Here is a 13,417-nt window from a genome sequence, read left to right as displayed (position 1 = left end):
AAAATACTTCTATTTCATATCCAGCAGGGACAATTTAGATAGTAGGTTTATGGACCATTCATATCCTTCATGTTTTAATAAATATTCTTCAAATGGTCCAGACTCCTTATATCTATGGGACTTCGGGGGCTAGAAATCATATTGCTCTCTGCAATTCTTCCTTGTAGCATGGGAACCCCCAAAATATTGCCAGTTGAGGGTTCAAATGCCCTCATCAGTTTAGTCTGTCTAGGGACAGACAGCTATAGAGCAGGAACTGTAGATCCTCTCCATCCAAGACAGCAGGGTAGGGGGCACCAATATTAAGTGTTGCTATTGACTTATCACTCAAATAATATACTGATAAATACTAATAGTGTGTGTGTGTGTATGTGTGTGTGTGTGTGTGTGTGTGTGTGTGTGTGTGTTTTCTAGACTGTTGGGACTGATAGTAAAATCATTCAGGCATAGGGTGTAATTGTGTGTGTGTGTGTGTGTGTGTGTATACATGTATTGTTTACGAGTATGTAGATACACATGCTTGTCCATGTGTCTTCCTCTATTGCTTTCCACCTTTTGGTTTTTCTGAGACAGGGTCTCTCACTGAACCTGGAGCTCCCGCATTGGCTGGGGTGTCTAGAAAGAGAGCTCCTGCCAGCCCTGGGTCACAGACATATGCTACTATACCTTGGTTCTGGAGGTCCACCCTCACATCCATGCTTGTGTGGAAGGTGTGTTAGTCTTTGAGCAAGCTCCTCAACCCAAAGGAGTGTTCGGCCTTGTGTTCTCAGACTCCAGCAGCAGTGAAGCACACGTTAGATTCTCAATAAATAGTGACAGGAATCATTCAGTGGTAAGCTGAGGCTCTTGGCAGAGTGCTTGCATCAGAAAATAAATTTGCCATATGTAGCTGTTTAACAAACACAGATTGGGTGTTGTACTACGCACAGCTGTGCTTTGGAGAAGCTAGTCTCAGGACTACGTCTCCTCAAACCAATACAAACATTTCACCAAAGAGTGGAAAGAGATAATTATATGGAACTGACTGCTGCAATTCACAATTAGAAAACCTTTTAAGGCAGAACATGGCGGTGCACAGACATGCACCATCACTCGGGAGACTGAGGCTAGGCAATCGTAAGTTCAAGGCCAGGCAGAGATTCATATTGAGTTTGGGGCTAGTCTGGGCTATGCATTAAGATGCTGGGTCTAAAGAACAAAATACTAAAAAACAAAATATTAAGACAAAACACTACATAATGGTATGTCTCTCCGCACTGCAGTCTAATTTTAACACCATGCCATTAATGACAGGGCCTTTCACATGCCTCTGAAACACAAGAAGGCTGCAATATCATGCATAGAAAAAGCCAGCCTTTTAGGTGAGGATGGTGATCTCTTTCTTCTCATTTTCCCTCAGAATGACAGAAGATTTATCAAGGATGAGTGACTTTGGCTGGTTCCTGAGTCCCTGGCCTGTAGAGGCACCTCACAGCCCTCTTAACCTGCCTTCAATTGAAAGCTATGTTCCTACTGTCTTTCCCATTTTAAAGATGAGGAAACTGAGGCCTAGGGGGTTTAGGAATGTGTAAGAACCCCACAGTTGGGACCCTGACCCACAAGCCAGGCTGCTACGTGGGCTCAACCATCTGCCTGAAATCTTGCTCCCTACCTAGCTATACTACCCTTAGAGATCTGCAGACCATAGTCCCAGAGAAGCCATTGCAACAGAGTGAAATGACCTACCTCCCAAGGGTGGCATAGGAACATGTCATCCAAGATGCATGGCAGTAGAAAGTACCTACATGTAAGAAGCCTGTCTGTGGGGATGGAAAAGGTCTGCTCTGTGACATTTTAAAGGACAGGGGCTCCCAGTGACTGGACTCTAGGCTTGCAGCCCACACTTGGTCTTCTGTGGATGCCTCTGTCCCCATGTGACTCAACACTGGGCTCAGTTAGTGGCAGGGAAAGCTCAGCAAGAGCATATCCAAGTGTGGGGACATTCTCTTCATGCAAACCAAATTCAAATTAAATCAACAATAACCAAAGAAGAAAATTCTGCTGTTTGTAGTTTGTTCATTTCTTGATCATTTGAAACTGACTCACATAGAGCCCAAGTGAGCCTTCAGCTGAGCTGTGTACCTGAGGCTGGTCCTAAACTTTTTATTTGTCTGCCTCTACCACCTGAGTGTTGGGATTATAGGCATACGATATCATGCCCATCATGCATGGTGCTAGGGATCAAACCCAGGGCTCGGTTCATGTAAAGTACACTCTACCAATGAAGCTATATTCCCAACCCTTAGTATTCTTTACATGAATAAAAAATAATATCACAGGGATGACCAATATCTCAGGTTCCTGTTTCTGAGCTCTCTTACAGTCTCTAATTACAAACTGAATTTCTCCTCTCCCCATATAGAACACTGTGGTGTCTTAAATCAGAATGTCCCCTATAGGTTCACATATTTAAATGCTTGGGGAGTGGATTAGAAGGTGTGGCCTTGTAGAAGTATGTCACTTGGGGTGGGTTTTGAGGTTTCAAAAATCCAAGCCAAGCCCAGTGACTCCTGACATGCTGCCTTTGGATCTGTATGTAGAACTCTCAGCTTCCTCTCCAGCACCATGTCTGCCTGCATGCCGCCATTCTTCCCGCCATGATGACAATGAACTAAACCTCGAAACCCCATTTAAATGCTTTCATTTATCAGAGACGCCATGGTCATGGTGTCTCTTCACAGCAACGGAACACTGACTAAGACAAAACACCACATAATGGTGTGGTCTCTCTGCACTGCAAGAGAGCCATTCAAGTAAGACCCTGAAGCCCAAGAGACATTACTGTCAAGATAAATTCTCTTCTGGTCGTGGACACCTGAGTTGTGTAAAGTGTCCATCTGGTTCTAATGAACAGTCTAGAAGGGACAGTTCTCTGCATATGGCATGGCATCAGAGCCCTCTACATTGTTAATGTGTATCGCTAGGACAAAATATGTGTGATACACAGGTTAAAACAGAGGTATTTGGGCTCACAGTACAGGAGGTTTTAGTCCAAAGCCACTTGGCTCCACTGTTCATGGGCCATGGTGAGAAAGAACACACAGGGAAGCATGTGTGTAAGTGAAGCTGCTGTCTTCATGGCTGACAGGAAGCAGAGAGGTGAGAGGGACCACAGACAAGGTGCACCCTTCAGTGCCGCATCCCACTGACCCGCCGCCTCCAGGGGCACGCCACATCTTGAGTCTCCATCTCAAAGTGGTGGTGCGTTACGCTTATAACTCCATCAGTCATCAAGTCATGAATGAAGTCAGAACCCTTCTAGAAGTCCACATTAAACTAAACCGGAGCCTTCCGGGAACATTCCACAATGGAACCTCCACTGTAAAGAATCTCTAACCAATTCGCCAGTCTCATCTGGTTTGTACAACCCTTGTCCAACCCAAGTACACTCCCACGGTGTCCATCAATTTCCCCAGTCAAACATAAAATATTTAGTGCAAAATACTGGTTTGTCTTTTACATAAAAGTAGCATAGGAGACAAGAATGTGTTGGAGCACCTGTCCATGTTGAACTCTGTACTGGATGCCCTGGGGGATGGGAAGAGTCTATTCCAGCCTCAAGTTGAGGTCTCAAGAGAGGAAGAGCTAACAAAAGGCATTGGCTGTTGGCTAGGCCTTCTCTGACTGTTGCTGTTTTGACTCTCCTTAGCTTCAGGTTTTGGGGCATTATGAGGTGACTTCATAAGAATAAGTTGCATGAGAATCATCTTCAACAATAATTAGAACACAGTGTATTAAATGAGTCTGGGTTTTGGTTTGTTTGTTGTTGTTTTTGTTTGTTTTGGGGATTTGGAGGTTTGTTTTTGTTGGTTGGTTGTTTTGGGAGGTGGTTTGGTTTGGTTTGGTTTGGTCTATGTTTATTTTTTCTCCATGTATCCCTGGCTGTGCTGGAACTAGTTCTGTAGACCAGGCTGGCCTCAGACTCAAGAGATCTGCCAGCCTCTGCCTCCTCGGTGCTAGGATTAAACCTGTGTGCCACCACTGATACACATAATTTTTAAATTAATAAATTCGTATGTGTATTTCTTCACAGCAGAGCAGAAAGTGCTGTCAAATAGCCCCGGGTTCTACTCTCCTCTAGCTCTTGATAATTGTGTCATCTTACACAGAGGTCTTAGTGTCTCTGCATCTGGGTGTCCCATGTGTGGAACAGAAATACTGTCTAACTTGAAGGTCAACTCTAAAGGTGATAGTCTGTGGGAAACCCATGCGTGATGTCTCAAAGAGATGCTAAAAATTATTCTCATCACCGTAATCCAGTATTTTCCACCCAGGAACAATTTCACCCCAGAGAGCACTTAGCAATATCAACCCAGGAAAGCTAAATGTTGGCACTGGGAATCTTTAACAATCGCTCTCCACCTTGTTTTCTGAGTCCACTCTATACTATGCAGAGTCACTTCCCTAGGATAGGGAAACCTCCGCTGAGAAACTGCCTGGATGAGACTGCATGGGTGAAAGGCCTTTTCCTAATTGCTAATTGATATGGGAGGGTCCAGGCAGCGTGGTGGTACCACTCCTAGGCAGCTGGGCCTGAGCTCTAGAAGAGAAGCAGCTGGGTCAAGCCAGAGAGGGGGAGTCAGGAAGCACTCCTCTGTGGTCTCTGCTTCAGTTCCTGCTTCCAGGTTCCTGCAGTGAGTCCCTGCCTTGACCTCCCTGATACAAGATTTCAGACTGGCAGAGTCAGCTGAATAAGCCTTTACCCACTGGGCCATCTCTTCCATCCTGCAAGAAGGAACAAACAGTAGAATTACTGTACTCCTCGATTTGATAATGGATGCCTGTCTGTGTTTGTCAAAACTCACTCTACCCTATTTTTTTAAGTGAAAATTTTCTTGAATATAAAGAATATCTTAATGAGCCTGACCTTAAAACAGAGCTAACGGCCAACAAATGGATAATTCGAATCCAGACGGAGGGTTTCTGCAGAATAAAAAGCAGATGGCTGCTCAGCTTCGCAAAATAACCAATGAACTTTCAATCCTAAAGTGAGGTTAGCCCAGGTCTTTGTTTCACACCTGTGTGCATGGTGGTTTCAGAACAGTCTCCAGCGGTGGGCACTGCTGTCAGCCAGGCATCTGCATGCCCATGGGTGTTCCCCGGGCCCACCCTGTTAGCTTTGGCTAGCTATGAATAGCCGCTTTGGCTCCCAGCTGTTCACTGTCCTTCCATGGCAGAAAGCTTATATTCAGGGCCAAAAACCAGGCCACAGCCGCAGCCTCCCCTGGGTCTCCATGGTTATCCTTCAACAAGGAGAGAATGCAACCTTTCGGGTTGCACCAGCCCCTCATTTTAAAACAAAGGCCTGACGAGAGGGCCAGGTGTGCCCTGAGCGCTCTGTGACTAGCAGAGTCAGACACGCTTGTTCGTCTGAATTAGCACCGAGCACAAGGCCTTTACCACGGTGCTAATTGCTATTGGGTGTAAACAAGCGGTCCCAGTATGTGGGCATAAGGCTCGACAAAACAGATGCCAGAGCCATTCAGAGCCCTGCCCTGCGTGGTTGCTGTGCTGGTGGCTGAGAGTGACTTTGTCTAAATGTCAGTCTCCCGTGGGCCTGGTCCCCAGCAGTTCTAGCTGAGTAACTGAACAAGTGCATGCCCTTCCCCCTCCCGACCATACGTGTGGTGCTTGGCACTCAGTTCTGCCTTCCTGCCTACTTACATGGTAGGAAAATATGTACCACCTACAATGTCTTCCCTAAATGCTACCAGGCAAAGAATTCAGCCCTTTGAAGAGCCAGCTGCAACCCAAGGTTAATTTTGTCCACCAAAGTTCTTTTTTAAGATGTCTTTTATGAGTATATAGTAATTATATATGTTGGGTTTCTTTATGGCATTTTCATTCATGCATATGTTTTGATCATATTCATCCCTCATCACACTTGGTCCTCCTCGCACTGTTCCTTTCCTCTTCCTCCTTCCACTGTTCTGCTTTCATGTGCGTGTGTGTGTGTGTGTGTGTGTGTATGTGTGCATGTATGTATGTGTGTGTATGCATGTGTATGTATGTGTATATGTGCATGTGTGTATGTGTGTATATGTGTGTGCATATGTGTATGTATGCATATTGTGTATATATGTATATGTGTATATATGTGTATGTGTGTATGTGTCTTTGTGTGTATATGTGTGAATGTGTGTATGTGTACATATGTATACATATGTGTATATGTGTATATATGTGTATATGTGTATGTATGTGTATGTGTGTATATGTGTTTGTATGTGTGCATGTGTATGTGTGTATGTGTGTATGTGTATATATGTGTGTATGTGTGTATGTGTATGTGTATATATGTGTGTATGTGTGTATGTGTATGTGTATATATGTGCATGTAGATGTGTGTATGTGGTTATATGTGTGTATGTGTGTATATGTACATATATGTGTGTGTGTTATGTATGTGTATATATGTACATGTATGTGTGTGTATGTGTATGTGTATGTATGTTGTATGTGGCCACAGCTGACCTCAATCACTCTTGCTGTTGCTCAGTGTTCTGGGACCCTGAAAGACAAGGATTTTCTTTGCCTTACAGGGTTCTAGGCAGAGGCAAGGGAGTTTCTAGGAATGAAAGGGCAAAGACCAAGCAATATGTGGAAAGTCAGTCTTAGGGGATGTCAATCACCCCATCTTTCCTATTTCCTTGTAATTGTGGGCTTATTGAATAGGCTTTTGCTATGTAACAAAGAAGTGAAAAACTTACTGAATAGATACAAGAAGTATTTATTATTTAGGTCATTGGCTGAACGTTGGCTGGGGCACCTGAGGAGTTATACCATCTCTCCTGTTCTGGGACAACTTGATTGTTCTCTGTGGTCTGCTGGTGGTTCACTTTGCGCTGGAGGACCAGGGGATCTTGGATACATGTCTGGCCACTGGCCAATAGGGTAGTAGATGAGGGTCCCACTGGCACTGCTAAGATCATCCTCCCACAGGCCTTCCTACAGGGAAGAAAGAGAATGCAAAGGCTGTAAGATCCCTTGTGACAAAAGCTCTGGTGTCATATGGTCTGTATCATTCCATAGGAAAATAATCTACGTGATTGACAAGCAGAGCTACAGGAACTTGTGCCAATTTAAAATCTACCACAGGTTTGATTTCCAGAACCCACATGGCAACTTACAACCATCTGGGACTCCAGTTTCAAGAGGACCCACTGCACTTTTCTGGCTTCCATAGATACCAGACACATACATGGGACATCGAGATACATAAAGCCAAAACATCCATACACATAATAAAACAATAAGACTTGTTTAAGTCCATCATAGCAAACAATCTAGGGGGTGTTGTTCTAGAGTTGACACTGGAACTGACCATTTTGGAAAGACAGGGTGGTCAGCCAACTCCTGGTCTTCACCCGCCCCCACCCCAAGTCCCAGGGTGACAAATACACATCCACATTCTTTTACATAGTTGGTGGAGAGAGCAACTCGAGTCCTCAATTTGTGCTGCAAGCTCTTTACCCTCTGAGTTGCCTCTCCAGCTCACAGTTGTGTATTTTGGTTTTTTAACTAATACCATTTTTACATAATTCTTTAATCCTTTGGGGGATAATCAATATCCCAGCATATGGAGTTAAATAACTTATCTAACCAGACCCCTCTTGACAGATTAGCATGCTATGCCCAATCTTTTGCTATTCCATATAATCCTATAGTTAATAATGTCATATATAAGTCAGCAGCCAATGCACCTGTTGAGTGAGATATTGCCATTAAATGCAATATTGTTAGGTTTAAATTGTGTACCAATAGCAGGAAATGTACCCAGATCTGGGTTCCTAAGTGCCACTTTCCACTTAAAGAGGTCAAGAACACTTGGAGAATGGACAGCTCCAGGACCGAGACACATCATGTACCTGGAATGTCTTGGAGTGTCAAAAAAGTGGTCAGTCAAAATGGAAATATATCAAAAGACACAGATGCCAGCTCCAAGGATGACAAAGCATGAACAAATTGAACACCCAAGTGCATAATGATGGATATAAACTATTAAATCCATGAGTCCGCACCAATATCAATCAGCTATTCCAGTCTCACAATATCTCCCTGACAGATACTTTCTAATTGCAAAGCAAAAATAAAAGCCCAGAAGACACCACTGTAATGAAATGGTTTTTAAAAAAAAAATAGCTTCAACAGTCACAGGACACATAATGTATCTACATTGATATTTCGCATCTCTGATACCTTTTACAAACACAAAACCCAACCGTGAATCCAGTCAGGACAACCTAAACAAGACAAAATTGAGAGAGAATCTACAAAGTAAGAGATGATGCAATAGTCTTCAAAAGTATGAAGTTCCTGAAGACGTAAGGGTTCATCCACATTAAATGGGCCTGGGCCTGGAGAGATGGCTCAGTGGCTAAGAGTAGCTGCTGCTTTCTCAAAAGTCCTGGGTTCAGTTCCCAGCACCTATGTTACACAGCTCAACCTCCTGTACCCCCCAACTCCAGGGGATCAGACCCCTTCTTCAGACTTCTGTGACACCTGTAAACATGAGGGCATATATATGAAAATAAAATTTTTGAGAGAAAAAGTAAAGACAACTAAATGCAGTGGTCTCTTAGATCTGGAAAAGGCAAAATGTTTCTCATAGTGTGAAAATCCTGATATGACATGATATATGACATGACATTATATGTTATGGCATGATATATGACATGATATGATATGACATGATATGACAGGATATATGACAGGATATAACATGATATGACATATTACATGATATATGATATGACATGATATGACCTGACATGATATATGATGTATCATGACATAATATATGACATGATATATAACATATGATATGATGTGACATGACATAACATGATATAGACATGATATGATAGTGGATAAAATGTGAATAAGACATGTAGGCTACAGTATTATATTGATGTTAATTTCCTTGTTTTACAACAGTTCCATCATTGTGTAAAAGTGATTTTGTTTTCAGTATTTTGAGGGATAAAAATCATTGAAAAAACAATGTGCATGTGCATGTATGTGGATGTCCACAGAGATACACAGAAAGGACAATGCAAAGGAGAAGGACAGAGTTTTCCCTCCCTCTCTAATGCAGATGTGATAAGATGTTGTCATTTGGACATTCTGGGCATGAGGGAACTCTTTGTACTATTTATGTAATCTTTTTTTATAATTTTTGAAATTATAAGTCCAAAGGAAATATGAATGAATTTGAAATTTAATTTCTGCTGTTATCCTGCTTCCTTTAAAGCGAGTACATGTTTGTGACCCCCCCAACACCGATGAGGTGCTTCGTATATACAAAATGCACGCACACATTCATGATGACCTCAAGAAACAGGCAAAGGAGTGTACCCTAGGTTTGCATGAGTGAGGCTTCCAGAAGTAAGACAGTGTGGAGTGGTTATGAACATAAGTGTTTGAAACCATAATTATATGCTATTCCACCTCAGTCAGACAGGAAAACATGATAAAGCTTGAAAATACAGATGGTTGGCGAGGATGGCAAGAGGCAATCTTGCTGTGTATTGGAAGGAGTGTGATTTAGCGCCATTATCTCGGAGAGCAATTTGACAATATCTAATAACTTTACAGAGATGCTGCTCACCCTCTTGCTCAAAAGCCCCGCCTGAAGCCACCTGTATTTCCTAAATGTTCCCCCACATGTGCACGACCACACAGCTGTATTCCCAGAGGTACACCTTGTAATGATAAAGAAAGAAAGGCAGCCCACGTGTCCACCAAAAGGGTACACACCTGTGATCTCAGCTTTCAGGAGGCTGAGACAGAGGAGTGAGTTCAAGGCCAGCCTGAGTTACACAGTCAGACCTCATCTCATAAAAATAAATAAACAAACAAATCAATGCGGCATAAAACAAAAGACAACAGTTTTAAAAGAATATTAATTGTGTGTGTGTTTAGAATATCAAATATTTCTAAGTGTAGTTACACACATGTAAGAAAAGTATAAATTCTCTTATACTTTATAAGGGTGTGTCACTGGCTCCAGTAAAATGGTCACTTAGACAAGAAAGTGTGCCAAAGGAGATCAAGGAAGCCTGAGAAGGAGGTTATCCAATTTAGCATTTCACTCTCTCCAGACAGATATAAAGCAATATATGCATAAATACAATTATTCATTCTCTTCAAAAACTAGGTACTTGAATGTTTTTTTTTCCTGTGCTTTTTTTTCTTGAATGTTTAAAACATTTCATAGCAAGAAGGCTAGAGAGACAGCTCTTCTGGCCTCCACAGGCACTGCATACAAGTGGCACACAAACATACACGCGGACAAAATACGGATACATATAAATTTTTTAATTAATACATTTATTTATTAATTTACTCATAGCAAAAGCAAACGGTGCTGTTAAATAGCCCTGGGTTCTAGTCATTGGGTCATCTTACATAGTGGTCTTAGTGTCTCTGCATCTGGATATCCTGTGTGGAACAGAAGTACTGTCTAATTTGAAGGTCAACTCTAAATGTGATAGTATGAAAGGAAACCCATGCGTGATGTCACAAAGAGATACTAAAAATTATTCTTATTACCACAATCCATTGTTTTCTATCCAGGAAAAATTTCGCCCCAGAGAGCACTTGACAATATCTGGGGACATGTTGGGCTGGCACCACTGAGTTTGGAGATGGTGCTAGCATTAAGCAGGGAGAGGCCAGGAATGCTGCTGAAGAACCTATAATATACAGACAGCTCCCATGATTGTTTGTCCCTAAATATCAACTGTGCTCATGTTGAGACCCCACCTACAGTTTTGGGTTGCCCAGAACTGGACTCCAGCTTCCTGACTCCCAGATGTCTCCACAACATGTAAGATCATTAGACCTTAGTCCTTTTACAAATGACTCAAGAGGGAAATGTACCATCTTTCCTACCAGTATGCCTCATGTCAGAAAACTTAACATCTTACAAAGCAAAATAACTAACTACCTGGCGCATAGAAAGATTTAATCATGTCTCAGATAAATGGATGAGTCTTTCCACCAACCAGTCCATAAATGCAGTCCTGTAAATTAGTACCAGATTCCCTCATGTTTGCTCTGGCTCCTCATTCATTTGATGTGGTGGCTTTGTTTTTCTGGGTGTTATTTAATGAGAATCATCAAGGAACCAGTGTATCAAAAGTTATCAGAGTCTCATATCCAAGGAGTCCTTCTCACAATTTAGAATCATATCCATGGATTAGTCTTCACAGAGTCATAGTGAAGAGACATCTTGGGGCTACAGAGAGGGTTTAGCAGGTCAAGGTGCTTGCTGCCAACCTGATGAACGGAGTTCATTCCTAGGGCCCACACAATGAGAGGAAGGTACCAACTCCTGAAGGGTTATCCTCTCACCTCTACACATGCCCCATGCACACTTGTGTGCCCCCACACACACACACACATGCGCATGCACTCATGCATCATGTGCAGACACACACACACACACACACATACTTAATTAAATGTAATTTTTTTAAATTTTAAGATACATCTGGAATATATGGAGAACCAGAGCTACATTTTAAGTGAACAATGGCCACACGATTTAAATCGAGTTATTGACCTAAAAATGATGAGTGGCCTTACAACTCTTTAAACTAACTTTATTGCAGTGTAGTCAGCATGTGTTGTTGTTGTTTTTAATGATGTTATTTTATTGAAACACTTTATTTTTGCTGTATTGCAGGTGCTGGTTTGGTGGCTCCGTCACTGTGCTTGGGCACTCTAAGTCCCCACTGTCATCTTTGGGGTGTAATCTTAAGAAGGTAAGTGCAGCTACTCTCGGAATTCATTTTTCCTAACATTCACCTCGGCAACATGAAAGTTCCCACTAGCTGTTCCAAGGGATATAAAAGTGATCGCATGGTTACAATTTCACTTTAGCTATTATAATCCTACGTAAAACATAGTGCAAATGCATCCCAGCTTCTACTTATGTGAATGGGCACACCAGACATGAAGGACAAGAAATCCAAAAAGTGGAATAGTACGGTGAGTGCAGAAGACACTATGGTTGGTTGTTACCTGGGAATCCTGACTCTCTGTCGTTGGCTGGGTGACACTGTGATGAGAATACAACCTTTCAATTCTCTCTCCTGCAAAATCAAAATGTTGAAGGGAACTGTATTGAACGTGTTTGCTTGAGCTTTAATGTGTTTCACCCTTGTGAGAATTGAAAAAAGAAAGCAGTGACTTCCAAAGTGTGATGGACAGCCCCACCCTACATCCTCCATCACTGGAGGGCTTGCTATAAAAGTCACTCCCCAACCCTTGTCCCACATCCCCCAAGTTGGGATCTGTGAGGTTAAAGAATTCTGCTATCTGGCACACTGCGGGTGGTTGAGACATGCTGCAGTGGATGAAGGAACCATTGGCATGCTGTTGTGTTTGCACCCAGAGCTGTGAGAGCTGGATGTGCACCATGCTGCTGGGATGAGCCAGGCTCACCTCTGCATTTCCAGAAATAGAATTATCAAGTTCAGCATCTGATGGAGGCTTTGCCCTGTGATCCTGGGCTGGTTTGAGTGTTATCTTCTAGGCAATGCTTCCTCTGCTAGGCCTGAATATTGAGAGTACCTCTCTGGTTTTCTTCCCCTTGCCTGCTTCTCATGAATGAGTTTAAGCTTCTCTTTTAGACTTGACTATTGTGGAATGGTACCTCTTCCCATCTGCTAGTTCAAATGTGATCATGTCGCTGTATGCTGCTCTCTGACATCTTCCATCTTATGATCTGCTTTGAGGTCATTCTTTGGCCACACCAAGTTGAGCTTTGTCCCCAAAGGGACCATCACTGTACTATGCCTAAGAGCATGTGTGTTCAGGTAAAGTGGGTATGTTTGTAGACCCAAGATGGATTCCTAGAGAAAAGAAGTGGTGTCAATAGATCTCAAATTCGGACTGCAACAGGGCACAGTTAGAACTCTAGAGAGAGAATTGGAAAACCATTCAGGCCGTACCACAGTCCATTTCTGCTGCCAATGCAGGATTATGTGGCATTGCAAGCTTTCCACGTTGTGTGCCTCAAGGAATCACAAGGACCCCTAAAGAGACTCACATCTTAGAGGAAAACTAAATCCTAGCTTTGAAATACAAACACTGTCTCCCAGTGCTGCCTACAGAGACTCCCCACCAAGATCCGTCTAATTGCTCAGTGGGGTAACAGTTGCTCTTCTCCAGGGCTTCAACAGATATGATTTTCTGGCATCAAATAAAGGGAAATGGAGCCTTAAGAATATAGTGTCACTGTTGTCTGCTGTGGAATGGATATAAAACTCTTCTTCCAAATTACAGGCAAGGCGTTGTGGGTGATCTGTCAGGTAAAATACTAACAAGTGCCCATTCATGAGAGAGCCACTCACCCGTAAAGAACATT

The 13,417-nt window shown here is 42.7% G+C and overlaps 1 long non-coding RNA gene across 1 annotated transcript in view; it reads left to right on the top strand.

Moving 5' to 3' along the window:
- LOC127672034 (uncharacterized) overlaps window positions 1-13,417 on the top strand; it is a 665,744-nt gene that overhangs the window by 498,480 nt on the left and 153,847 nt on the right. Inside the window, exon 4 of the long non-coding RNA XR_007974819.1 lies at window positions 11,732-11,810. This is a non-coding gene — a long non-coding RNA (uncharacterized LOC127672034). The remainder of the gene's footprint in view (window positions 1-11,731; window positions 11,811-13,417) is intronic.

Source organism: Apodemus sylvaticus, chromosome 21, assembly GCF_947179515.1.
Source record: "Apodemus sylvaticus chromosome 21, mApoSyl1.1, whole genome shotgun sequence".
Taxonomy (NCBI): domain Eukaryota; kingdom Metazoa; phylum Chordata; class Mammalia; order Rodentia; family Muridae; genus Apodemus; species Apodemus sylvaticus.
The sequence above is the reverse complement of the archived record's forward strand: the minus strand, read 5'-3'. Positions and strand labels throughout refer to the sequence as shown.